Below are 22,849 nucleotides of genomic sequence, written 5' to 3'. Positions count from 1 at the left end.
CACGGAGACTAGAAACTTCCAGGCAGGTCTGATGGAGCTGGCTGGAGCGAAACTCTACCTGACAGGGGCCCTCCAGGACAGAGTTTGGACACCCCTGGCTTAGACTGTTCTCTGTTTGTTTTAGCCATGCCTGTTGCTGGGCAATACAGATTGAACGAGCAGAGCTCTTGTCCAACAGCCTGAAAGGCTATTAATTCGGCCAACTCATCAAACGTTCCAGGTATGGAGTTCTGTCTCGCTGTGTGAATACCGTTTGCAAACTCCGACAGCATATGACTGGAAAGCCATTTTGGTGGCATTTTGTGGCGCTCTTAGAGAGAGTTTTGATCAGGACCTCCCTTCACACACAGGCCTCTACCACCCGGAAAACAAAACACGAACACTCCGCGTACACGCCACAGCAAACTTGAGCTGACACAAACATTCACTTATCACCCTTAGTCTTCTTTTAACACAAGACGACTCGCAAAGCTGTTCACTCTCAAAAGGGGCTACGGACGCTGCTCCACGCATCCGTCAGCGGACACGTGTGCTAAATTCTGTTCATGCCGACAAGGCTGTGAAAAGCTTCCTTCGTCCCTGGGTGGGCTCGAACCACCATCCTTTTGGTTAACAGCCGAACGCACCAGCCTATTGCGCCACAGAGACTGGCGGTGTATGCTCCTATGGGTAACGGTCACAAAACAATTTGAAGCTGGCCGCGTCTCACAGGTTAACTGCAGCACTAGTCCTGTGTCAGCAAACTGAGGTCAAGAGAATGACACCCGTTGGGAGGGGCGAGAGAGAGCTAAAGGTCACACCCAACGTGGGGCTCGAATCCACGACCCTGAGATTAAGAGTCTCATGCTCTACCGACTGAGCTAGCCGGGCGAATGTAGTCAAATGATCAAGGCTGACCGCTGTTTTGATAAGTGCCAAACATTTCATGCGCAAAACGGAGCCTCGCTTCTCTCACAGGCTGACAAAACATCTCGCGGGTAAGGTTGGGGTAAAGCCTAGCGGTAGGCTTAGAGCAGGGGTGTCCCAACTCTATCCTGGAGGTTCCTTGTCCTGCCGAGCTTGGCTCCAAGCACAAAGAAACACACCTGAAGCTGCTGATCCCGCTCTCACCACGTACACTAGAAACTTCCAGGCAGGTCTGATGGAGCTGGCTGGAGCGAAACTCTACCTGACAGGGGCCCTCCAGGACAGAGTTTGGACACCCCTGGCTTAGAGTGTTCTCTGTTTGTTTTAGCCATGCCTGTTGCTGGGGAATACAGATTGAACGAGCAGAGCTCTTGTTCAACAGCCTGAAAGGCTATTAGTTCAGCCAACTCATCAAACGTTCCAGGTATGGAGTTCTGTCTCGCTGTGTGAATACCGTTTGCAAACTCCGACAGCATATGACTGGAAAGCCATTTTGGTGGCATTTTGTGGCGCTCTTAGAGAGAGTTTTGATCAGGACCTCCCTTCACACACAGGCCTCTACCACCCGGAAAACAAAACACGAACACTCAGCGTACACGCCACAGCAAACTTGAGCTGACACAAACATTCACTTAGCACCCTTTGTCTTCTTTTAACACAAGACGACTCGCAAAGCTGTTCACTCTCAAAAGGGGCTACGGACGCTGCTCCACGCATGCATCAGCGGACACGTGTGCTAAATTCTGTTCTTGCCGACAAGGCTGTGAAAAGCTTCCTTCGTCCCTGGGTGGGCTCGAACCACCATCCTTTCGGTTAACAGTCGAACGCGCTAGCCTATTGCGCTACAGAGACTGGCGGTGTATGCTCCTATGGGTAACGGTCACAAAACAATTTGAAGCTGGCCGCGTCTCACAGGTTAACTGCAGCACTAGTCCTGTGTCAGCAAACTGAGGTCAAGAGAATGACACCCGTTGGGAGGGGCGAGAGAGAGCTAAAGGTCACGCCCAACGTGGGGCTCGAACCCACGACCCTGAGATTAAGAGTCTCATGCTCTACCGACTGAGCTAGCCGGGCGAATGTAGTCAAATGATCAAGGCTGACCGCTGTTTTGATAAGTGCCAAACATTTCATGCGCAAAACGGAGCCTCGCTTCTCTCACAGGCTGACAAAACATCTCGCGGGTAAGGTTGGGGTAAAGCCTAGCGGTAGGCTTAGAGCAGGGGTGTCCCAACTCTATCCTGGAGGTTCCTTGTCCTGCCGAGCTTGGCTCCAAGCAAAAAGAAACACACCTGAAGCTGCTGATCCCGCTCTCACCACGTACACTAGAAACTTCCAGGCAGGTCTGATGGAGCTGGCTGGAGCGAAACTCTACCTGACAGGGGCCCTCCAGGACAGAGTTTGGACACCCCTGGCTTAGAGTGTTCTCTGTTTGTTTTAGCCATGCCTGTTGCTGGGGAATACAGATTGAACGAGCAGAGCTCTTGTTCAACAGCCTGAAAGGATATTAGTTCAGCCAACTCATCAAACGTTCCAGGTATGGAGTTCTGTCTCGCTGTGTGAATACCATTTGCAAACTCCGACAGCATTCGACTGGAAAGCCATTTTGGTGGCATTTTGTGGCGCTCCTAGAGGGAGTTTTGATCAGGACCTCCCTTCACACACAGGCCTCTACCACCCGGAAAACAAAACACGAACACTCAGCGTACACTCCACAGCAAACTTGAGCTGACACAAACATTCACTTAGCACCCTTTGTCTTCTTTTAACACAAGACGACTCGCAAAGCTGTTCACTCTCAAAAGGGGCTACGGACGCTGCTCCACGCATGCATCAGCGGACACGTGTGCTAAATTCTGTTCTTGCCGACAAGGCTGTGAAAAGCTTCCTTCGTCCCTGGGTGGGCTCGAACCACCATCCTTTCGGTTAACAGCCGAACGCGCTAGCCTATTGCGCCACAGAGACTGGCGGTGTATGCTCCTATGGGTAACGGTCACAAAACAATTTGAAGCTGGCCGCGTCTCACAGGTTAACTGCAGCACTAGTCCTGTGTCAGCAAACTGAGGTCAAGAGAATGACACCCATTGGGAGGGGCGAGAGAGAGCTAAAGGTCACGCCCAACGTGGGGCTCGAACCCACGACCCTGAGATTAAGAGTCTCATGCGCTACCGACTGAGCTAGCCGGGCGAATGTAGTCAAATGATCAAGGCTGACCGCTGTTTTGATAAGTGCCAAACATTTCATGCGCAAAACAGAGCCTCGCTTCTCGCACAGGCTGACAAAACATCTCGCGGGTAAGGTTGGGGTAAAGCCTAGCGGTAGGCTTAGAGCAGGGGTGTCCCAACTCTATCCTGGAGGTTCCTTGTCCTGCCGAGCTTGGCTCCAAGCAAAAAGAAACACACCTGAAGCTGCTGATCCCGCTCTCACCACGTAGACTAGAAACTTCCAGGCAGGTATGATGGAGCTGGCTGGAGCGAAACTCTACCTGACAGGGGCCCTCCAGGACAGAGTTTGGACACCCCTGGCTTAGAGTGTTCTCTGTTTGTTTTAGCCATGCCTGTTGCTGGGGAATACAGATTGAACGAGCAGAGCTCTTGTTCAACAGCCTGAAAGGCTATTAGTTCAGCCAACTCATCAAACGTTCCAGGTATGGAGTTCTGTCTCGCTGTGTGAATACCATTTGCAAACTCCGACAGCATTCGACTGGAAAGCCATTTTGGTGGCATTTTGTGGCGCTCCTAGAGGGAGTTTTGATCAGGACCTCCCTTCACACACAGGCCTCTACCACCCGGAAAACAAAACATGAACACTCCGCGTACACGCCACAGCAAACTTAAGCTGACACAAACATTCACTTAGCACCCTTTGTCTTCTTTTAACACAAGACGACTCGCAAAGCTGTTCACTCTCAAAAGGGGCTACGGACGCTGCTCCACGCATGCGTCAGCGGACACGTGTGCTAAATTCTGTGCTTGCCGACATGGCTGTGAAAAGCTTCTTTCGTCCCTGGGTGGGCTTGAACCACCATCCTTTCGGTTAACAGCCGAACGCGCTAGCCTATTGCGCCACAGAGACTGGCGGTGTCTGCTCCTGTGGGTAACGGTCACAAAACAATTTGAAGCTGGGCGCGTCTCACAGGTTAACTGCAAAACTAGTCCTGCGTAAGCAATCTGAGTTCAAGAGAATGACACCCGTTGGGAGGGGCGAGAGAGAGCTATAGGGGCACGCCCAACGTGTGGCTAAACCCACGACCCTGAGATTAAGAATCTCATGCTCTACCGACTGAGCTAGCCGGACGAATGTAGTCAAATGATCAAGGCTGACTGCTGTTTTGATAAGTGCCAAACATTTCATGCGCAAAACGGAGCCTCGCTTCTCGCACAGGCTGACAAAACATCCCGCGGGTAAGGTTGGGGTAAAGCCTAGCGGTAGGCTTAGAGCACGGGTGTCCCTACTCTATCCTGGAGGTTCCTTGTCCTGCCGAGCTTGGCTCCAAGCACAAAGAAACACACCTGAAGCTGCTGATCCCGCTCTCACCACGGAGACTAGAAACTTCCAGGCAGGTCTGATGGAGCTGGCTGGAGCGAAACTCTACCTGACAGGGGCCCTCCAGGACAGAGTTTGGACACCCCTGGCTTAGACTGTTCTCTGTTTGTTTTAGCCATGCCTGTTGCTGGGCAATACAGATTGAACGAGCAGAGCTCTTGTCCAACAGCCTGAAAGGCTATTAATTCGGCCAACTCATCAAACGTTCCAGGTATGGAGTTCTGTCTCGCTGTGTGAATACCGTTTGCAAACTCCGACAGCATATGACTGGAAAGCCATTTTGGTGGCATTTTGTGGCGCTCTTAGAGAGAGTTTTGATCAGGACCTCCCTTCACACACAGGCCGCTACCACCCGGAAAACAAAACACGAACACTCCGCGTACACGCCACAGCAAACTTGAGCTGACACAAACATTCACTTATCACCCTTAGTCTTCTTTTAACACAAGACGACTCGCAAAGCTGTTCACTCTCAAAAGGGGCTACGGACGCTGCTCCACGCATGCGTCAGCGGACACGTGTGCTAAATTCTGTTCTTGCCGACAAGGCTGTGAAAAGCTTCCTTCGTCCCTGGGTGGGCTTGAACCACCATCCTTTCGGTTAACAGCCGAACGCGCTAGCCTATTGCGCCACAGAGACTGGCGGTGTCTGCTCCTGTGGGTAACGGTCACAAAACAATTTGAAGCTGGGCGCGTCTCACAGGTTAACTGCAAAACTAGTCCTGCGTAAGCAATCTGAGTTCAAGAGAATGACACCCGTTGGGAGGGGCGAGAGAGAGCTATAGGGGCACGCCCAACGTGTGGCTAAACCCACGACCCTGAGATTAAGAATCTCATGCTCTACCGACTGAGCTAGCCGGACGAATGTAGTCAAATGATCAAGGCTGACTGCTGTTTTGATAAGTGCCAAACATTTCATGCGCAAAACGGAGCCTCGCTTCTCGCACAGGCTGACAAAACATCCCGCGGGTAAGGTTGGGGTAAAGCCTAGCGGTAGGCTTAGAGCACGGGTGTCCCTACTCTATCCTGGAGGTTCCTTGTCCTGCCGAGCTTGGCTCCAAGCACAAAGAAACACACCTGAAGCTGCTGATCCCGCTCTCACCACGGAGACTAGAAACTTCCAGGCAGGTCTGATGGAGCTGGCTGGAGCGAAACTCTACCTGACAGGGGCCCTCCAGGACAGAGTTTGGACACCCCTGGCTTAGACTGTTCTCTGTTTGTTTTAGCCATGCCTGTTGCTGGGCAATACAGATTGAACGAGCAGAGCTCTTGTCCAACAGCCTGAAAGGCTATTAATTCGGCCAACTCATCAAACGTTCCAGGTATGGAGTTCTGTCTCGCTGTGTGAATACCGTTTGCAAACTCCGACAGCATATGACTGGAAAGCCATTTTGGTGGCATTTTGTGGCGCTCTTAGAGAGAGTTTTGATCAGGACCTCCCTTCACACACAGGCCGCTACCACCCGGAAAACAAAACACGAACACTCCGCGTACACGCCACAGCAAACTTGAGCTGACACAAACATTCACTTATCACCCTTAGTCTTCTTTTAACACAAGACGACTCGCAAAGCTGTTCACTCTCAAAAGGGGCTACGGACGCTGCTCCACGCATGCGTCAGCGGACACGTGTGCTAAATTCTGTTCTTGCCGACAAGGCTGTGAAAAGCTTCCTTCGTCCCTGGGTGGGCTCGAACCACCATCCTTTTGGTTAACAGCCGAACGCGCCAGCCTATTGCGCCACAGAGACTGGCGGTGTATGCTCCTATGGGTAATGGTCATAAAACAATTTGAAGCTGGCCGCGTCTCACAGGTTAACTGCAGCACTAGTCCTGTGTCAGCAAACTGAGGTCAAGAGAATGACACCCGTTGGGAGGGGCGAGAGAGAGCTAAAGGTCACACCCAACGTGGGGCTCGAACCCACGACCCTGAGATTAAGAGTCTCATGCTCTACCGACTGAGCTAGCCGGGCGAATGTAGTCAAATGATCAAGGCTGACCGCTGTTTTGATAAGTGCCAAACATTTCATGCGCAAAACGGAGCCTCGCTTCTCGCACAGGCTGACAAAACATCTCGCGGGTAAGGTTGGGGTAAAGCCTAGCGGTAGGCTTAGAGCAGGGGTGTCCCAACTCTATCCTGGAGGTTCCTTGTCCTGCCGAGCTTGGCTCCAAGCACAAAGAAACACACCTGAAGCTGCTGATCCCGCTCTCACCACGTACACTAGAAACTTCCAGGCAGGTCTGATGGAGCTGGCTGGAGCGAAACTCTACCTGACAGGGGCCCTCCAGGACAGAGTTTGGACACCCCTGGCTTAGAGTGTTCTCTGTTTGTTTTAGCCATGCCTGTTGCTGGGGAATACAGATTGAACGAGCAGAGCTCTTGTTCAACAGCCTGAAAGGCTATTAGTTCAGCCAACTCATCAAACGTTCCAGGTATGGAGTTCTGTCTCGCTGTGTGAATACCGTTTGCAAACTCCGACAGCATATGACTGGAAAGCCATTTTTGTGGCATTTTGTGGCGCTCTTAGAGAGAGTTTTGATCAGGACCTCCCTTCACACACAGGCCTCTACCACCCGGAAAACAAAACACGAACACTCAGCGTACACGCCACAGCAAACTTGAGCTGACACAAACATTCACTTAGCACCCTTTGTCTTCTTTTAACACAAGACGACTCGCAAAGCTGTTCACTCTCAAAAGGGGCTACGGACGCTGCTCCACGCATGCGTCAGCGGACACGTGTGCTAAATTCTGTTCTTGCCGACAAGGCTGTGAAAAGCTTCCTTCGTCCCTGGGTGGGCTCGAACCACCATCCTTTCGGTTAACAGCCGAACGCGCTAGCCTATTGCGCCACAGAGACTGGCGGTGTATGCTCCTATGGGTAACGGTCACAAAACAATTTGAAGCTGGCCGCGTCTCACAGGTTAACTGCAGCACTAGTCCTGTGTCAGCAAACTGAGGTCAAGAGAATGACACCCGTTGGGAGGGGCGAGAGAGAGCTAAAGGTCACGCCCAACGTGGGGCTCGAACCCACGACCCTGAGATTAAGAGTCTCATGCTCTACCGACTGAGCTAGCCGGGCGAATGTAGTCAAATGATCAAGGCTGACCGCTGTTTTGATAAGTGCCAAACATTTCATGCGCAAAACGGAGCCTCGCTTCTCGCACAGGCTGACAAAACATCTCGCGGGTAAGGTTGGGGTAAAGCCTAGCGGTAGGCTTAGAGCAGGGGTGTCCCAACTCTATCCTGGAGGTTCCTTGTCCTGCCGAGCTTGGCTCCAAGCACAAAGAAACACACCTGAAGCTGCTGATCCCGCTCTCACCACGTAGACTAGAAACTTCCAGGCAGGTCTGATGGAGCTGGCTGGAGCGAAACTCTACCTGACAGGGGCCCTCCAGGACAGAGTTTGGACACCCCTGGCTTAGAGTGTTCTCTGTTTGTTTTAGCCATGCCTGTTGCTGGGGAATACAGATTGAACGAGCAGAGCTCTTGTTCAACAGCCTGAAAGGCTATTAGTTCAGCCAACTCATCAAACGTTCCAGGTATGGAGTTCTGTCTCGCTGTGTGAATACCATTTGCAAACTCCGACAGCATACGACTGGAAAGCCATTTTGGTGGCATTTTGTGGCGCTCCTAGAGGGAGTTTTGATCAGGACCTCCCTTCACACACAGGCCTCTACCACCCGGAAAACAAAACATGAACACTCCGCGTACACGCCACAGCAAACTTAAGCTGACACAAACATTCACTTAAAACCCTTTGTCTTCTTTTAACACAAGACGACTCGCAAAGCTGTTCACTCTCAAAAGGGGCTACGGACGCTGCTCCACGCATGCGTCAGGTGTGCTAAATTCTGTTCTTGCCGACAAGGCTGTGAAAAGCTTCCTTCGTCCCTGGGTGGGCTCGAACCACCATCCTTTCGGTTAACAGCCGAACGCGCTAGCCTATTGCGCCACAGAGACTGGCGGTGTATGCTCATATGGGTAACGGTCACAAAACAATCTGAAGCTGGCCGCGTCTCACAGGTTAACTGCAGCACTAGTCCTGTGTCAGCAAACTGAGGTCAAGAGAATGACACCCGTTGGGAGGGGCGAGAGAGAGCTAAAGGGCACGCCCAACGTGGGGCTCGAACCCACGACCCTGAGATTAAGAGTCTCATGCTCTACCGACTGAGCTAGCCGGGCGAATGTAGTCAAATGATCAAGGCTGACTGCTGTTTTGATAAGTGCCAAACATTTCATGCGCAAAACGGAGCCTCGCTTCTCGCACAGGCTGACAAAACATCTCGCGGGTAAGGTTGGGGTAAAGCCTAGCGGTAGGCTTAGAGCAGGGGTGTCCCTACTCTATCCTGGAGGTTCCTTGTCCTGCCGAGCTTGGCTCCAAGCACAAAGAAACACACCTGAAGCTGCTGATCTCGCTCTCACCACGTAGACTAGAAACTTCCAGGCAGGTCTGATGGAGCTGGCTGGAGCGAAACTCTACCTGACAGGGGCCCTCCAGGACAGAGTTTGGACACCCCTGGCTTAGAGTGTTCTCTGTTTGTTTTAGCCATGCCTGTTGCTGGGGAATACAGATTGAACGAGCAGAGCTCTTGTCCAACAGCCTGAAAGGCTATTAGTTCAGCCAACTCATCAAACGTTCCAGGTATGGAGTTCTGTCTCGCTGTGTGAATACCGTTTGCAAACTCCGACAGCATATGACTGGAAAGCCATTTTGGTGGCATTTTGTGGCGCTCTTAGAGAGTTTTGATCAGGAACTCCCTTTACACACAGGCCTCTACCACCCGGAAAACAAAACATGAACACTCCGCGTACACGCCACAGCAAACTTGAGCTGACACAAGCATTCACTTAGCACCCTTTGTCTTCTTTTAACACAAGACGACTTGCAAAGCTGTTCACTCTCAAAAGGGGCTACGGACGCTGCTCCACGCATGCGTCAGCGGACACGTGTGCTAAATTCTGTTCTTGCCGACAAGGCTGTGAAAAGCTTCCTTCGTCCCTGGGTGGGCTCGAACCACCATCCTTTCGGTTAACAGCCGAACGCGCTAGCCTATTGCGCCACAGAGACTGGCGGTGTATGCTCCTATGGGTAACGGTCACAAAACAATTTGAAGCTGGCCGCGTCTCACAGGTTAACTGCAGCACTAGTCCTGTGTCAGCAAACTGAGGTCAAGAGAATGACACCCGTTGGGAGGGGCAAGAGAGAGCTAAAGGGCACGCCCAACGTGGGGCTCGAACCCACGACCCTGAGATTAAGAGTCTCATGCTCTACCGACTGAGCTAGCCGGGCGAATGTAGTCAAATGATCAAGGCTGACCGCTGTTTTGATAAGTGCCAAACATTTCATGCGCAAAACGGAGCCTCGCTTCTCGCACAGCCTGACAAAACATCTCGCGGGTAAGGTTGGGGTAAAGCCTAGCGGTAGGCTTAGAGCAGGGGTGTCCCAACTCTATCCTGGAGGTTCCTTGTCCTGCCGAGCTTGGCTCCAAGCACAAAGAAACACACCTGAAGCTGCTGATCCCGCTCTCACCACGGAGACTAGAAACTTCCAGGCAGGTCTGATGGAGCTAGCTGGAGCGAAACTCTACCTGACAGGGGCCCTCCAGATTAAGAGTCTCATGCTCTACTGACTGAGCTAGCCAGGCGAATGTAGTCAAATGATCAAGGCTGACCGCTGTTTTGATAAGTGCCAAACATTTCATGCGCAAAACGGAGCCTTGCTTCTCGCACAGGCTGACAAAACATCTCGCGGGTAAGGTTGGGGTAAAGCTTAGCGGTAGGCTTAGAGCACGGGTGTCCCTACTCTATCCTGGAGGTTCCTTGTCCTGCCGAGCTTGGCTCCAAGCACAAAGAAACACACCTGAAGCTGCTGATCCCGCTCTCACCACGGAGACTAGAAACTTCCAGGCAGGTCTGATGGAGCTGGCTGGAGCGAAACTCTACCTGACAGGGGCCCTCCAGGACAGAGTTTGGACACCCCTGGCTTAGAGTGTTCTCTGTTTGTTTTAGCCATGCCTGTTGCTGGGCAATACAGATTGAATGAGCAGAGCTCTTGTGCAACAGCCTGAAAGGCTATTAGTTCAGCCAACTCATCAAACGTTCCAGGTATGGAGTTCTGTCTCGCTGTGTGAATACCATTTGCAAACTCCGACAGCATACGACTGGAAAGCCATTTTGGTGGCATTTTGTGGCGCTCCTAGAGGGAGTTTTGATCAGGACCTCCCTTCACACACAGGCCTCTACCACCCGGAAAACAAAACATGAACACTCCGCGTACACGCCACAGCAAACTTAAGCTGACACAAACATTCACTTAGCACCCTTTGTCTTCTTTTAACACAAGACGACTCGCAAAGCTGTTCACTCTCAAAAGGGGCTACGGACGCTGCTCCACGCATGCGTCAGCGGACACGTGTGCTAAATTCTGTGCTTGCCGACAAGGCTGTGAAAATCTTCCTTCGTCCCTGGGTGGGCTTGAACCACCATCCTTTCGGTTAACAGCCAAACGCGCTAGCCTATTGCGCCACAGAGACTGGCGGTGTATGCTCCTATGGGTAACGGTCACAAAACAATTTAAAGCTGGCCGCGTCTCACAGGTTAACTGCAGCACTAGTCCTGTGTCAGCAAACTGAGGTCAAGAGAATGACACCCGTTGGGAGGGGCGAGAGAGAGCTAAAGGTCACGCCCAACGTGGGGCTCGAACCCACGACCCTGAGATTAAGAGTCTCATGCTCTACCGACTGAGCTAGCCGGGCGAATGTAGTCAAATGATCAAGGCTGACCGCTGTCTTGATAAGTGCCAAACATTTCATGCGCAAAACAGAGCCTCGCTTCTCGCACAGGCTGACAAAACATCTCGCGGGTAAGGTTGGGGTAAAGCCTAGCGGTAGGCTTAGAGCAGGGGTGTCCCAACTCTATCTTGGAGGTTCCTTGTCCTGCCGAGCTTGGCTCCAAGCACAAAGAAACACACCTGAAGCTGCTGATCCCGCTCTCACCACGTAGACTAGAAACTTCCAGGCAGGTCTGATGGAGCTGGCTGGAGCGAAACTCTACCTGACAGGGGCCCTCCAGGACAGAGTTTGGACACCCCTGGCTTAGAGTGTTCTCTGTTTGTTTTAGCCATGCCTGTTGCTGGGGAATACAGATTGAACGAGCAGAGCTCTTGTTCAACAGCCTGAAAGGCTATTAGTTCAGCCAACTCATCAAACGTTCCAGGTATGGAGTTCTGTCTCGCTGTGTGAATACCATTTGCAAACTCCGACAGCATATGACTGGAAAGCCATTTTGGTGGCATTTTGTGGCGCTCCTAGAGAGAGTTTTGATCAGGACCTCCCTTCACACACAGGCCTCTACCACCCGGAAAACAAAACATGAACACTCCGCGTACACGCCACAGCAAACTTAAGCTGACACAAACATTCACTTAGCACCCTTTGTCTTCTTTTAACACAAGACGACTCGCAAAGCTGTTCACTCTCAAAAGGGGCTACGGACGCTGCTCCACGCATGCGTCAGCGGACACGTGTGCTAAATTCTGTGCTTGCCGACATGGCTGTGAAAAGCTTCTTTCGTCCCTGGGTGGGCTTGAACCACCATCCTTTCAGTTAACAGCCGAACGCGCTAGCCTATTGCGCCACAGAGACTGGCAGTGTCTGCTCCTGTGGGTAACGGTCACAAAACAATTTGAAGCTGGGCGCGTCTCACAGGTTAACTGCAAAACTAGTCCTGCGTAAGCAATCTGAGTTCAAGAGAATGACACCCGTTGGGAGGGGCGAGAGAGAGCTATAGGGGCACGCCCAACGTGTGGCTAAACCCACGACCCTGAGATTAAGAATCTCATGCTCTACCGACTGAGCTAGCCGGACGAATGTAGTCAAATGATCAAGGCTGACTGCTGTTTTGATAAGTGCCAAACATTTCATGCGCAAAACGGAGCCTCGCTTCTCGCACAGGCTGACAAAACATCCCGCGGGTAAGGTTGGGGTAAAGCCTAGCGGTAGGCTTAGAGCACGGGTGTCCCTACTCTATCCTGGAGGTTCCTTGTCCTGCCGAGCTTGGCTCCAAGCACAAAGAAACACACCTGAAGCTGCTGATCCCGCTCTCACCACGGAGACTAGAAACTTCCAGGCAGGTCTGATGGAGCTGGCTGGAGCGAAACTCTACCTGACAGGGGCCCTCCAGGACAGAGTTTGGACACCCCTGGCTTAGACTGTTCTCTGTTTGTTTTAGCCATGCCTGTTGCTGGGCAATACAGATTGAACGAGCAGAGCTCTTGTCCAACAGCCTGAAAGGCTATTAATTCGGCCAACTCATCAAACGTTCCAGGTATGGAGTTCTGTCTCGCTGTGTGAATACCGTTTGCAAACTCCGACAGCATATGACTGGAAAGCCATTTTGGTGGCATTTTGTGGCGCTCTTAGAGAGAGTTTTGATCAGGACCTCCCTTCACACACAGGCCTCTACCACCCGGAAAACAAAACACGAACACTCCGCGTACACGCCACAGCAAACTTGAGCTGACACAAACATTCACTTAGCACCCTTTGTCTTCTTTTAACACAAGACAACTCGCAAAGCTGTTCACTCTCAAAAGGGGCTATGGACGCTGCTCCACGCATGCGTCAGCGGACACGTGTGCTAAATTCTGTTCTTGCCGACAAGGCTGTGAAAAGCTTCCTTCGTCCCTGGGTGGGCTTGAACCACCATCCTTTCAGTTAACAGCCGAACGCACTAGCCTATTGCACCAGAGAGACTGGCGGTGAATGCTCCTATGGGTAACGGTCACAAAACAATTTGAAGCTGGCCGCGTCTCACAGGTTAACTGCAGCACTAGTCCTGCGTCAGCAAACTGAGGTCAAGAGAATGACACCCGTTGGGAGGGGCGAGAGAGAGCTATAGGGGCACGCCCAACGTATGGCTCAAACCCTCGACCCTGAGATTAAGAATCTCATGCTCTACCGACTGAGCTAGCCGGACGAATATAGTCAAATGATCAAGGCTGACTGCTGTTTTGATAAGTGCCAAACATTTCATGCGCAAAACGGAGCCTCGCTTCTCGCACAGCCTGACAAAACATCTCGCGGGTAAGGTTGGGGTAAAGCCTAGCGGTAGGCTTAGAGCACGGGTGTCCCTACTCTATCCTGGAGGTTCCTTGTCCTGCCGAGCTTGGCTCCAAGCACAAAGAAACACACCTGAAGCTGCTGATCCCGCTCTCACCACGGAGACTAGAAACTTCCAGGCAGGTCTGATGGAGCTGGCTGGAGCGAAACTCTACCTGACAGGGGCCCTCCAGATTAAGAGTCTCATGCTCTACCGACTGAGCTAGCCGGGCGAATGTAGTCAAATGATCAAGGCTGACCGCTGTTTTGATAAGTGCCAAACATTTCATGCGCAAAACGGAGCCTCGCTTCTCGCACAGGCTGACAAAACACCTCGCGGGTAAGGTTGGGGTAAATCCTAGCGGTAGGCTTAGAGCAGGGGTGTCCCAACTCTATCCTGGAGGTTCCTTGTTCTGCCGAGCTTGGCTCCAAGCACAAAGAAACACACCTGAAGCTGCTGATCCCGCTCTCACCACGGAGACTAGAAACTTCCAGGCAGGTCTGATGGAGCTGGCTGGAGCGAAACTCTACCTGACAGGGGCCCTCCAGGACAGAGTTTGGACACCTCTGGCTTAGACTGTTCTCTGTTTGTTTTAGCCATGCCTGTTGCTGGGGAATACAGATTGAACGAGCAGAGCTCTTGTTCAACAGCCTGAAAGGCTATTAGTTCAGCCAACTCATCAAACGTTCCAGGTATGGAGTTCTGTCTCGCTGTGTGAATACCGTTTGCAAACTCCGACAGGATACGACTGGAAAGCCATTTTGGTGGCATTTTGTGGCGCTCCTAGAGGGAGTTTTGATCAGGACCTCCCTTCACACACAGGCCTCTACCACCCGGAAAACAAAACACGAACACTCCGCAGCAAACTTGAGCTGACACAAACATTCACTTATCACCCTTAGTCTTCTTTTAACACAAGACGACTCGCAAAGCTGTTCACTCTCAAAAGGTGCTACGGACGCTGCTCCACGCATGCGTCAGCGGACACGTGTGCTAAATTCTGTTCTTGCCGACAAGGCTGTGAAAAGCTTCCTTCGTCCCTGGGTGGGCTCGAACCACCATCCTTTTGGTTAACAGCCGAACGCGCTAGCCTATTGCGCCACAGAGACTGGCAGTGTATGCTCCTATGGGTAACGGTCACAAAACAATTTGAAGCTGGCCGCGTCTCACAGGTTAACTGCAGCACTAGTCCTGTGTCAGCAAACTGAGGTCAAGAGAATGACACCCGTTGGGAGGGGCGAGAGAGAGCTAAAGGTCACGCCCAACGTGGGGCTCGAACCCACGACCCTGAAATTAAGAGTCTCATGCTCTACCGACCGAGCTAGCCAGGCGAATGTAGTCAAATGATCAAGGCTGACCGCTGTTTTGATAAGTGCCAAACATTTCATGCGCAAAACGGAGCCTCGCTTCTCGCACAGGCTGACAAAACATCTCGCGGGTAAGGTTGGGGTAAAGCCTAGCGGTAGGCTTAGAGCAGGGGTGTCCCAACTCTATCCTGGAGGTTCCTTGTCCTGCCGAGCTTGGCTCCAAGCACAAAGAAACACACCTGAAGCTGCTGATCCCGCTCTCACCACGTAGACTAGAAACTTCCAGGCAGGTCTGATGGAGCTGGCTGGAGCGAAACTCTACCTGACAGGGGCCCTCCAGGACAGAGTTTGGACACCCCTGGCTTAGAGTGTTCTCTGTTTGTTTTAGCCATGCCTGTTGCTGGGGAATACAGATTGAACGAGCAGAGCTCTTGTTCAACAGCCTGAAAGGCTATTAGTTCAGCCAACTCATCAAACGTTCCAGGTATGGAGTTCTGTCTCGCTGTGTGAATACCGTTTGCAAACTCCGACAGCATATGACTGGAAAGCCATTTTGGTGGCATTTTGTGGCGCTCTTAGAGAGAGTTTTGATCAGGACCTCCCTTCACACACAGGCCTCTACCACCCGGAAAACAAAACACGAACACTCCGCGTACACGCCACAGCAAACTTGAGCTGACACAAACATTCACTTAGCACCCTTTGTCTTCTTTTAACACAAGACGACTCGCAAAGCTGTTCACTCTCAAAAGGGGCTACGGACGCTGCTCCACGCATGCGTCAGCGGACACGTGTGCTAAATTCTGTTCTTGCCGACAAGGCTGTGAAAAGCTTCCTTCGTCCCTGGGTGGGCTCGAACCACCATCCTTTCGGTTAACAGCCGAACGCGCTAGCCTATTGCGCCACAGAGACTGACGGTGTATGCTCCTATGGGTAACGGTCACAAAACAATTTGAAGCTGGCCGCGTCTCACAGGTTAACTGCAGCACTAGTCCTGTGTCAGCAAACTGAGGTCAAGAGAATGACACCCGTTGGGAGGGGCGAGAGAGAGCTAAAGGGCACGCCCAACGTGGGGCTCGAACCCACGACCCTGAGATTAAGAGTCTCATGCTCTACCGACTGAGCTAGCCGGGCGAATGTAGTCAAATGATCAAGGCTGACCGCTGTTTTGATAAGTGCCAAACATTTCATGCGCAAAACGGAGCCTCGCTTCTCGCACAGGCTGACAAAACATCTCGCGGGTAAGGTTGGGGTAAAGCCTAGCGGTAGGCTTAGAGCAGGGGTGTCCCAACTCTATCCTGGAGGTTCCTTGTCCTGCCGAGCTTGGCTCCAAGCACAAAGAAACACACCTGAAGCTGCTGATCCCGCTCTCACCACGGAGACTAGAAACATCCAGGCAGGTCTGATGGAGCTGGCTGGAGCGAAACTCTACCTGACAGGGGCCCTCCAGATTAAGAGTCTCATGCTCTACCGACTGAGCTAGCCGGGCGAATGTAGTCAAATGATCAAGGCTGACCGCTGTTTTGATAAGTGCCAAACATTTTATGAGCAAAACGGAGCCTCGCTTCTCGCACAGGCTGACAAAACGTCTCGCGGGTAAGGTTGGGGTAAAGCCTAGCGGTAGGCTTAGAGCAGGGGTGTCCCAACTCTATCCTGGAGGTTCCTTGTCCTGCCGAGCTTGGCTCCAAGCACAAAGAAACACACCTGAAGCTGCCGATCCCGCTCTCACCACGGAGACTAGAAACTTCCAGGCAGGTCTGATGGAGCTGGCTGGAGCGAAACTCTACCTGACAGGGGCCCTCCAGATTAAGAGTCTCATGCTCTACCGACTGAGCTAGCCGGGCGAATGTAGTCAAATGATCAAGGCTGACCGCTGTTTTGATAAGTGCCAAACATTTCATGCGCAAAACGGAGCCTCGCTTCTCGCACAGGCTGACAAAACATCTCGCGGGTAAGGTTGGGGTAAAGCCTAGCGGTAGGCTTAGAGCAGGGGTGTCCCAACTCTATCCTGGAGGTTCCTTGTCCTGCCGAGCTTGGCTCCAAGCACAAAGAAACACACCTGAAGCTGCTGATCCCGCTCTCACCACGGAGACTAGTAACTTCCAGGCAGGTCTGATGGAGCTGGCTGGAGCGAAACTCAACCTGACAGGGGCCCTCCAGGACAGAGTTTGGACACCCCTGGCTTAGACTGTTCTCTGTTTGTTTTAGCCATGCCTGTTGCTGGGCAATACAGATTGAACGAGCAGAGCTCTTGTTCAACAGCCTGAAAGGCTATTAGTTCAGCCAACTCATCAAACGTTCCAGGTATGGAGTTCTGTCTCGCTGTGTGAATACCGTTTGCAAACTCCGACAGCATATGACTGGAAAGCCATTTTGGTGGCATTTTGTGGCGCTCTTAGAGAGAGTTTTGATCAGGACCTCCCTTCACACACAGGCCTCTACCACCCGGAAAACAAAACACGAACACTCCGCGTACACGCCACAGCAAACTTGAGCTGACACAAACATTCACTTAGCACCCTTTGTCTTCTTTTAACACAAGACGACTCGCAAAGCTGTTCACTCTCAAAAGGGGCTACGGACGCTGCTCCACGCATGCATCAGCGGACACGTGTGCTAAATTCTGTTCTTGCCGACAAGGCTGTGAAAAGCTTCCTTCGTCCCTGGGTGGGCTCGAACCACCATCCTTTCGGTTAACAGCCGAACGCGCTAGCCTATTGCGCCACAGAGACTGGCGGTGTCTGCTCCTGTGGGTAACGGTCACAAAACAATTTGAAGCTGGGCGTGTCTCACAGGTTAACTGCAAAACTAGTCCTGCGTAAGCAATCTGAGTTCAAGAGAATGACACCCGTTGGGAGGGGCGAGAGAGAGCTATAGGGGCACGCCCAACGTGTGGCTAAACCCACGAACCTGAGATTAAGAATCTCATGCTCTACCGACTGAGCTAGCCGGACGAATGTAGTCAAATGATCAAGGCTGACTGCTGTTTTGATAAGTGCCAAACATTTAATGCGCAAAACAGAGCCTCGCTTCTCGCACAGGCTGACAAAACATCCCGCGGGTAAGGTTGGGGTAAAGCCTAGCGGTAGGCTTAGAGCACGGGTGTCCCAACTCTATCCTGGAGGTTCCTTGTCCTGCCGAGCTTGGCTCCAAGCAAAAAGAAACACACCTGAAGCTGCTGATCCCGCTCTCACCACGTAGACTAGAAACTTCCAGGCAGATATGATGGAGCTGGCTGGAGCGAAACTCTACCTGACAGGGGCCCTCCAGGACAGAGTTTGGACACCCCTGGCTTAGAGTGTTCTCTGTTTGTTTTAGCCATGCCTGTTGCTGGGGAATACAGATTGAACGAGCAGAGCTCTTGTTCAACAGCCTGAAAGGCTATTAGTTCAGCCAACTCATCAAACGTTCCAGGTATGGAGTTCTGTCTCGCTGTGTGAATACCATTTGCAAACTCCGACAGCATTCGGCTGGAAAGCCATTTTGCTGGCATTTTGTGGCGCTCCTAGAGGGAGTTTTGATCAGGACCTCCCTTCACACACAGGCCTCTACCACCCGGAAAACAAAACATGAACACTCCGCGTACACGCCACAGCAAACTTAAGCTGACACAAACATTCACTTAGCACCCTTTGTCTTCTTTTAACACAAGACGACTCGCAAAGCTGTTCACTCTCAAAAGGGGCTACGGACGCTGCTCCACGCATGCGTCAGCGGACACGTGTGCTAAATTCTGTGCTTGCCGACATGGCTGTGAAAAGCTTCTTTCGTCCCTGGGTGGGCTTGAACCACCATCCTTTCGGTTAACAGCCGAACGCGCTAGCCTATAGCGCCACAGAGACTGGCGGTGTCTGCTCCTGTGGGTAACGGTCACAAAACAATTTGAAGCTGGGCGCGTCTCACAGGTTAACTGCAAAACTAGTCCTGCGTAAGCAATCTGAGTTCAAGAGAATGACACCCGTTGGGAGGGGCGAGAGAGAGCTATAGGGGCACGCCCAACGTGTGGCTAAACCCACGACCCTGAGATTAAGAATCTCATGCTCTACCGACTGAGCTAGCCGGACGAATGTAGTCAAATGATCAAGGCTGACTGCTGTTTTGATAAGTGCCAAACATTTCATGCGCAAAACGGAGCCTCGCTTCTCGCACAGGCTGACAAAACATCCCGCGGGTAAGGTTGGGGTAAAGCCTAGCGGTAGGCTTAGAGCACGGGTGTCCCTACTCTATCCTGGAGGTTCCTTGTCCTGCCGAGCTTGGCTCCAAGCACAAAGAAACACACCTGAAGCTGCTGATCCCGCTCTCACCACGGAGACTAGAAACTTCCAGGCAGGTCTGATGGAGCTGGCTGGAGCGAAACTCTACCTGACAGGGGCCCTCCAGGACAGAGTTTGGACACCCCTGGCTTAGACTGTTCTCTGTTTGTTTTAGCCATGCCTGTTGCTGGGCAATACAGATTGAACGAGCAGAGCTCTTGTCCAACAGCCTGAAAGGCTATTAATTCGGCCAATTCATCAAACGTTCCAGGTATGGAGTTCTGTCTCGCTGTGTGAATACCGTTTGCAAACTCCGACAGCATATGACTGGAAAGCCATTTTGGTGGCATTTTGTGGCGCTCTTAGAGAGAGTTTTGATCAGGACCTCCCTTCACACACAGGCCTCTACCACCCGGAAAACAAAACACGAACACTCCGCAGCAAACTTGAGCTGACACAAACATTCACTTATCACCCTTAGTCTTCTTTTAACACAAGACGACTCGCAAAGCTGTTCACTCTCAAAAGGGGCTACGGACGCTGCTCCACGCATCCGTCAGCGGACACGTGTGCTAAATTCTGTTCTTGCCGACAAGGCTGTGAAAAGCTTCCTTCGTCCCTGGGTGGGCTCGAACCACCATCCTTTTGGTTAACAGCCGAACGCGCCAGCCTATTGCGCCACAGAGACTGGCGGTGTATGCTCGTATGGGTAACGGTCACAAAACAATTTGAAGCTGGCCGCGTCTCACAGGTTAACTGCAGCACTAGTCCTGTGTCAGCAAACTGAGGTCAAGAGAATGACACCCGTTGGGAGGGGCGAGAGAGAGCTAAAGGTCACACCCAACGTGGGGCTCGAACCCACGACCCTGAGATTAAGAGTCTCATGCTCTACCGACTGAGCTAGCCGGGCAAATGTAGTCAAATGATCAAGGCTGACCGCTGTTTTGATAAGTGCCAAACATTTCATGCGCAAAACGGAGCCTCGCTTCTCTCACAGGCTGACAAAACATCTCGCGGGTAAGGTTGGGGTAAAGCCTAGCGGTAGGCTTAGAGCAGGGGTGTCCCAACTCTATCCTGGAGGTTCCTTGTCCTGCCGAGCTTGGCTCCAAGCACAAAGAAACACACCTGAAGCTGCTGATCCCGCTCTCACCACGTACACTAGAAACTTCCAGGCAGGTCTGATGGAGCTGGCTGGAGCGAAACTCTACCTGACAGGGGCCCTCCAGGACAGAGTTTGGACACCCCTGGCTTAGAGTGTTCTCTGTTTGTTTTAGCCATGCCTGTTGCTGGGGAATACAGATTGAACGAGCAGAGCTCTTGTTCAACAGCCTGAAAGGCTATTAGTTCAGCCAACTCATCAAACGTTCCAGGTATGGAGTTCTGTCTCGCTGTGTGAATACCGTTTGCAAACTCCGACAGCATATGACTGGAAAGCCATTTTGGTGGCATTTTGTGGCGCTCTTAGAGAGAGTTTTGATCAGGACCTCCCTTCACACACAGGCCTCTACCACCCGGAAAACAAAACACGAACACTCCGCGTACACGCCACAGCAAACTTGAGCTGACACAAACATTCACTTAGCACCCTTTGTCTTCTTTTAACACAAGACGACTCGCAAAGCTGTTCACTCTCAAAAGGGGCTACGGACGCTGCTCCACGCATGCGTCAGCGGACACGTGTGCTAAATTCTGTGCTTGCCGACATGGCTGTGAAAAGCTTCTTTCGTCCCTGGGTGGGCTTGAACCACCATCCTTTCAGTTAACAGCCGAACGCGCTAGCCTATTGCGCCACAGAGACTGGCAGTGTCTGCTCCTGTGGGTAACGGTCACAAAACAATTTGAAGCTGGGCGCGTCTCACAGGTTAACTGCAAAACTAGTCCTGCGTAAGCAATCTGAGTTCAAGAGAATGACACCCGTTGGGAGGGGCGAGAGAGAGCTATAGGGGCACGCCCAACGTGTGGCTAAACCCACGACCCTGAGATTAAGAATCTCATGCTCTACCGACTGAGCTAGCCGGACGAATGTAGTCAAATGATCAAGGCTGACTGCTGTTTTGATAAGTGCCAAACATTTCATGCGCAAAACGGAGCCTCGCTTCTCGCACAGGCTGACAAAACATCCCGCGGGTAAGGTTGGGGTAAAGCCTAGCGGTAGGCTTAGAGCACGGGTGTCCCTACTCTATCCTGGAGGTTCCTTGTCCTGCCGAGCTTGGCTCCAAGCACAAAGAAACACACCTGAAGCTGCTGATCCCGCTCTCACCACGGAGACTAGAAACTTCCAGGCAGGTCTGATGGAGCTGGCTGGAGCGAAACTCTACCTGACAGGGGCCCTCCAGGACAGAGTTTGGACACCCCTGGCTTAGACTGTTCTCTGTTTGTTTTAGCCATGCCTGTTGCTGGGCAATACAGATTGAACGAGCAGAGCTCTTGTCCAACAGCCTGAAAGGCTATTAATTCGGCCAACTCATCAAACGTTCCAGGTATGGAGTTCTGTCTCGCTGTGTGAATACCGTTTGCAAACTCCGACAGCATATGACTGGAAAGCCATTTTGGTGGCATTTTGTGGCGCTCTTAGAGAGAGTTTTGATCAGGACCTCCCTTCACACACAGGCCTCTACCACCCGGAAAACAAAACACGAACACTCCGCGTACACGCCACAGCAAACTTGAGCTGACACAAACATTCACTTAGCACCCTTTGTCTTCTTTTAACACAAGACAACTCGCAAAGCTGTTCACTCTCAAAAGGGGCTATGGACGCTGCTCCACGCATGCGTCAGCGGACACGTGTGCTAAATTCTGTTCTTGCCGACAAGGCTGTGAAAAGCTTCCTTCGTCCCTGGGTGGGCTTGAACCACCATCCTTTCAGTTAACAGCCGAACGCACTAGCCTATTGCACCAGAGAGACTGGCGGTGAATGCTCCTATGGGTAACGGTCACAAAACAATTTGAAGCTGGCCGCGTCTCACAGGTTAACTGCAGCACTAGTCCTGCGTCAGCAAACTGAGGTCAAGAGAATGACACCCGTTGGGAGGGGCGAGAGAGAGCTATAGGGGCACGCCCAACGTATGGCTCAAACCCTCGACCCTGAGATTAAGAATCTCATGCTCTACCGACTGAGCTAGCCGGACGAATGTAGTCAAATGATCAAGGCTGACTGCTGTTTTGATAAGTGCCAAACATTTCATGCGCAAAACGGAGCCTCGCTTCTCGCACAGCCTGACAAAACATCTCGCGGGTAAGGTTGGGGTAAAGCCTAGCGGTAGGCTTAGAGCACGGGTGTCCCTACTCTATCCTGGAGGTTCCTTGTCCTGCCGAGCTTGGCTCCAAGCACAAAGAAACACACCTGAAGCTGCTGATCCCGCTCTCACCACGGAGACTAGAAACTTCCAGGCAGGTCTGATGGAGCTGGCTGGAGCGAAACTCTACCTGACAGGGGCCCTCCAGATTAAGAGTCTCATGCTCTACCGACTGAGCTAGCCGGGCGAATGTAGTCAAATGATCAAGGCTGACCGCTGTTTTGATAAGTGCCAAACATTTCATGCGCAAAACGGAGCCTCGCTTCTCGCACAGGCTGACAAAACACCTCGCGGGTAAGGTTGGGGTAAATCCTAGCGGTAGGCTTAGAGCAGGGGTGTCCCAACTCTATCCTGGAGGTTCCTTGTTCTGCCGAGCTTGGCTCCAAGCACAAAGAAACACACCTGAAGCTGCTGATCCCGCTCTCACCACGGAGACTAGA

General features: G+C 52.1%; 27 non-coding genes across 27 annotated transcripts; all 27 read right to left on the bottom strand.

Annotated features, from left to right (window-relative positions):
- Window positions 1–797: 797 nt before the first annotated feature.
- Window positions 798–870, bottom strand: trnak-cuu (transfer RNA lysine (anticodon CUU)). Its single transcript has one exon. It is a non-coding gene; the product is annotated as a tRNA-Lys (tRNA).
- Window positions 871–1,684: 814 nt separating this feature from the next.
- On the bottom strand, window positions 1,685–1,758 carry trnan-guu (transfer RNA asparagine (anticodon GUU)). Its single transcript has one exon. It is a non-coding gene; the product is annotated as a tRNA-Asn (tRNA).
- A 149-nt stretch (window positions 1,759–1,907) lies between these two features.
- trnak-cuu (transfer RNA lysine (anticodon CUU)) lies at window positions 1,908–1,980 on the bottom strand. The gene has a single exon. It is a non-coding gene; the product is annotated as a tRNA-Lys (tRNA).
- An 814-nt stretch (window positions 1,981–2,794) lies between these two features.
- On the bottom strand, window positions 2,795–2,868 carry trnan-guu (transfer RNA asparagine (anticodon GUU)). The gene has a single exon. It is a non-coding gene; the product is annotated as a tRNA-Asn (tRNA).
- A 149-nt stretch (window positions 2,869–3,017) lies between these two features.
- Window positions 3,018–3,090, bottom strand: trnak-cuu (transfer RNA lysine (anticodon CUU)). The gene has a single exon. It is a non-coding gene; the product is annotated as a tRNA-Lys (tRNA).
- Window positions 3,091–3,904: 814 nt separating this feature from the next.
- trnan-guu (transfer RNA asparagine (anticodon GUU)) lies at window positions 3,905–3,978 on the bottom strand. Its single transcript has one exon. It is a non-coding gene; the product is annotated as a tRNA-Asn (tRNA).
- Window positions 3,979–5,014: 1,036 nt separating this feature from the next.
- On the bottom strand, window positions 5,015–5,088 carry trnan-guu (transfer RNA asparagine (anticodon GUU)). The gene has a single exon. It is a non-coding gene; the product is annotated as a tRNA-Asn (tRNA).
- Window positions 5,089–6,124: 1,036 nt separating this feature from the next.
- trnan-guu (transfer RNA asparagine (anticodon GUU)) lies at window positions 6,125–6,198 on the bottom strand. The gene has a single exon. It is a non-coding gene; the product is annotated as a tRNA-Asn (tRNA).
- A 149-nt stretch (window positions 6,199–6,347) lies between these two features.
- On the bottom strand, window positions 6,348–6,420 carry trnak-cuu (transfer RNA lysine (anticodon CUU)). Its single transcript has one exon. It is a non-coding gene; the product is annotated as a tRNA-Lys (tRNA).
- An 814-nt stretch (window positions 6,421–7,234) lies between these two features.
- Window positions 7,235–7,308, bottom strand: trnan-guu (transfer RNA asparagine (anticodon GUU)). Its single transcript has one exon. It is a non-coding gene; the product is annotated as a tRNA-Asn (tRNA).
- A 149-nt stretch (window positions 7,309–7,457) lies between these two features.
- Window positions 7,458–7,530, bottom strand: trnak-cuu (transfer RNA lysine (anticodon CUU)). The gene has a single exon. It is a non-coding gene; the product is annotated as a tRNA-Lys (tRNA).
- An 807-nt stretch (window positions 7,531–8,337) lies between these two features.
- On the bottom strand, window positions 8,338–8,411 carry trnan-guu (transfer RNA asparagine (anticodon GUU)). The gene has a single exon. It is a non-coding gene; the product is annotated as a tRNA-Asn (tRNA).
- Window positions 8,412–8,560: 149 nt separating this feature from the next.
- Window positions 8,561–8,633, bottom strand: trnak-cuu (transfer RNA lysine (anticodon CUU)). The gene has a single exon. It is a non-coding gene; the product is annotated as a tRNA-Lys (tRNA).
- An 812-nt stretch (window positions 8,634–9,445) lies between these two features.
- trnan-guu (transfer RNA asparagine (anticodon GUU)) lies at window positions 9,446–9,519 on the bottom strand. Its single transcript has one exon. It is a non-coding gene; the product is annotated as a tRNA-Asn (tRNA).
- Window positions 9,520–9,668: 149 nt separating this feature from the next.
- On the bottom strand, window positions 9,669–9,741 carry trnak-cuu (transfer RNA lysine (anticodon CUU)). The gene has a single exon. It is a non-coding gene; the product is annotated as a tRNA-Lys (tRNA).
- Window positions 9,742–10,910: 1,169 nt separating this feature from the next.
- trnan-guu (transfer RNA asparagine (anticodon GUU)) lies at window positions 10,911–10,984 on the bottom strand. The gene has a single exon. It is a non-coding gene; the product is annotated as a tRNA-Asn (tRNA).
- A 149-nt stretch (window positions 10,985–11,133) lies between these two features.
- On the bottom strand, window positions 11,134–11,206 carry trnak-cuu (transfer RNA lysine (anticodon CUU)). The gene has a single exon. It is a non-coding gene; the product is annotated as a tRNA-Lys (tRNA).
- Window positions 11,207–12,020: 814 nt separating this feature from the next.
- Window positions 12,021–12,094, bottom strand: trnan-guu (transfer RNA asparagine (anticodon GUU)). Its single transcript has one exon. It is a non-coding gene; the product is annotated as a tRNA-Asn (tRNA).
- A 2,491-nt stretch (window positions 12,095–14,585) lies between these two features.
- Window positions 14,586–14,659, bottom strand: trnan-guu (transfer RNA asparagine (anticodon GUU)). The gene has a single exon. It is a non-coding gene; the product is annotated as a tRNA-Asn (tRNA).
- Window positions 14,660–14,808: 149 nt separating this feature from the next.
- trnak-cuu (transfer RNA lysine (anticodon CUU)) lies at window positions 14,809–14,881 on the bottom strand. Its single transcript has one exon. It is a non-coding gene; the product is annotated as a tRNA-Lys (tRNA).
- Window positions 14,882–15,695: 814 nt separating this feature from the next.
- Window positions 15,696–15,769, bottom strand: trnan-guu (transfer RNA asparagine (anticodon GUU)). Its single transcript has one exon. It is a non-coding gene; the product is annotated as a tRNA-Asn (tRNA).
- A 149-nt stretch (window positions 15,770–15,918) lies between these two features.
- trnak-cuu (transfer RNA lysine (anticodon CUU)) lies at window positions 15,919–15,991 on the bottom strand. The gene has a single exon. It is a non-coding gene; the product is annotated as a tRNA-Lys (tRNA).
- Window positions 15,992–17,515: 1,524 nt separating this feature from the next.
- trnan-guu (transfer RNA asparagine (anticodon GUU)) lies at window positions 17,516–17,589 on the bottom strand. Its single transcript has one exon. It is a non-coding gene; the product is annotated as a tRNA-Asn (tRNA).
- A 1,036-nt stretch (window positions 17,590–18,625) lies between these two features.
- On the bottom strand, window positions 18,626–18,699 carry trnan-guu (transfer RNA asparagine (anticodon GUU)). Its single transcript has one exon. It is a non-coding gene; the product is annotated as a tRNA-Asn (tRNA).
- Window positions 18,700–19,724: 1,025 nt separating this feature from the next.
- On the bottom strand, window positions 19,725–19,798 carry trnan-guu (transfer RNA asparagine (anticodon GUU)). Its single transcript has one exon. It is a non-coding gene; the product is annotated as a tRNA-Asn (tRNA).
- A 149-nt stretch (window positions 19,799–19,947) lies between these two features.
- trnak-cuu (transfer RNA lysine (anticodon CUU)) lies at window positions 19,948–20,020 on the bottom strand. Its single transcript has one exon. It is a non-coding gene; the product is annotated as a tRNA-Lys (tRNA).
- Window positions 20,021–20,834: 814 nt separating this feature from the next.
- On the bottom strand, window positions 20,835–20,908 carry trnan-guu (transfer RNA asparagine (anticodon GUU)). Its single transcript has one exon. It is a non-coding gene; the product is annotated as a tRNA-Asn (tRNA).
- Between the last annotated feature and the right edge of the window lie 1,941 nt (window positions 20,909–22,849).

This window comes from Carassius carassius, chromosome 1 (assembly GCF_963082965.1).
Source record: "Carassius carassius chromosome 1, fCarCar2.1, whole genome shotgun sequence".
NCBI lineage: Eukaryota > Metazoa > Chordata > Actinopteri > Cypriniformes > Cyprinidae > Carassius > Carassius carassius.
Note: the sequence above shows the minus strand (reverse complement) of the source record. Positions and strands in the feature narration are given on the sequence as shown.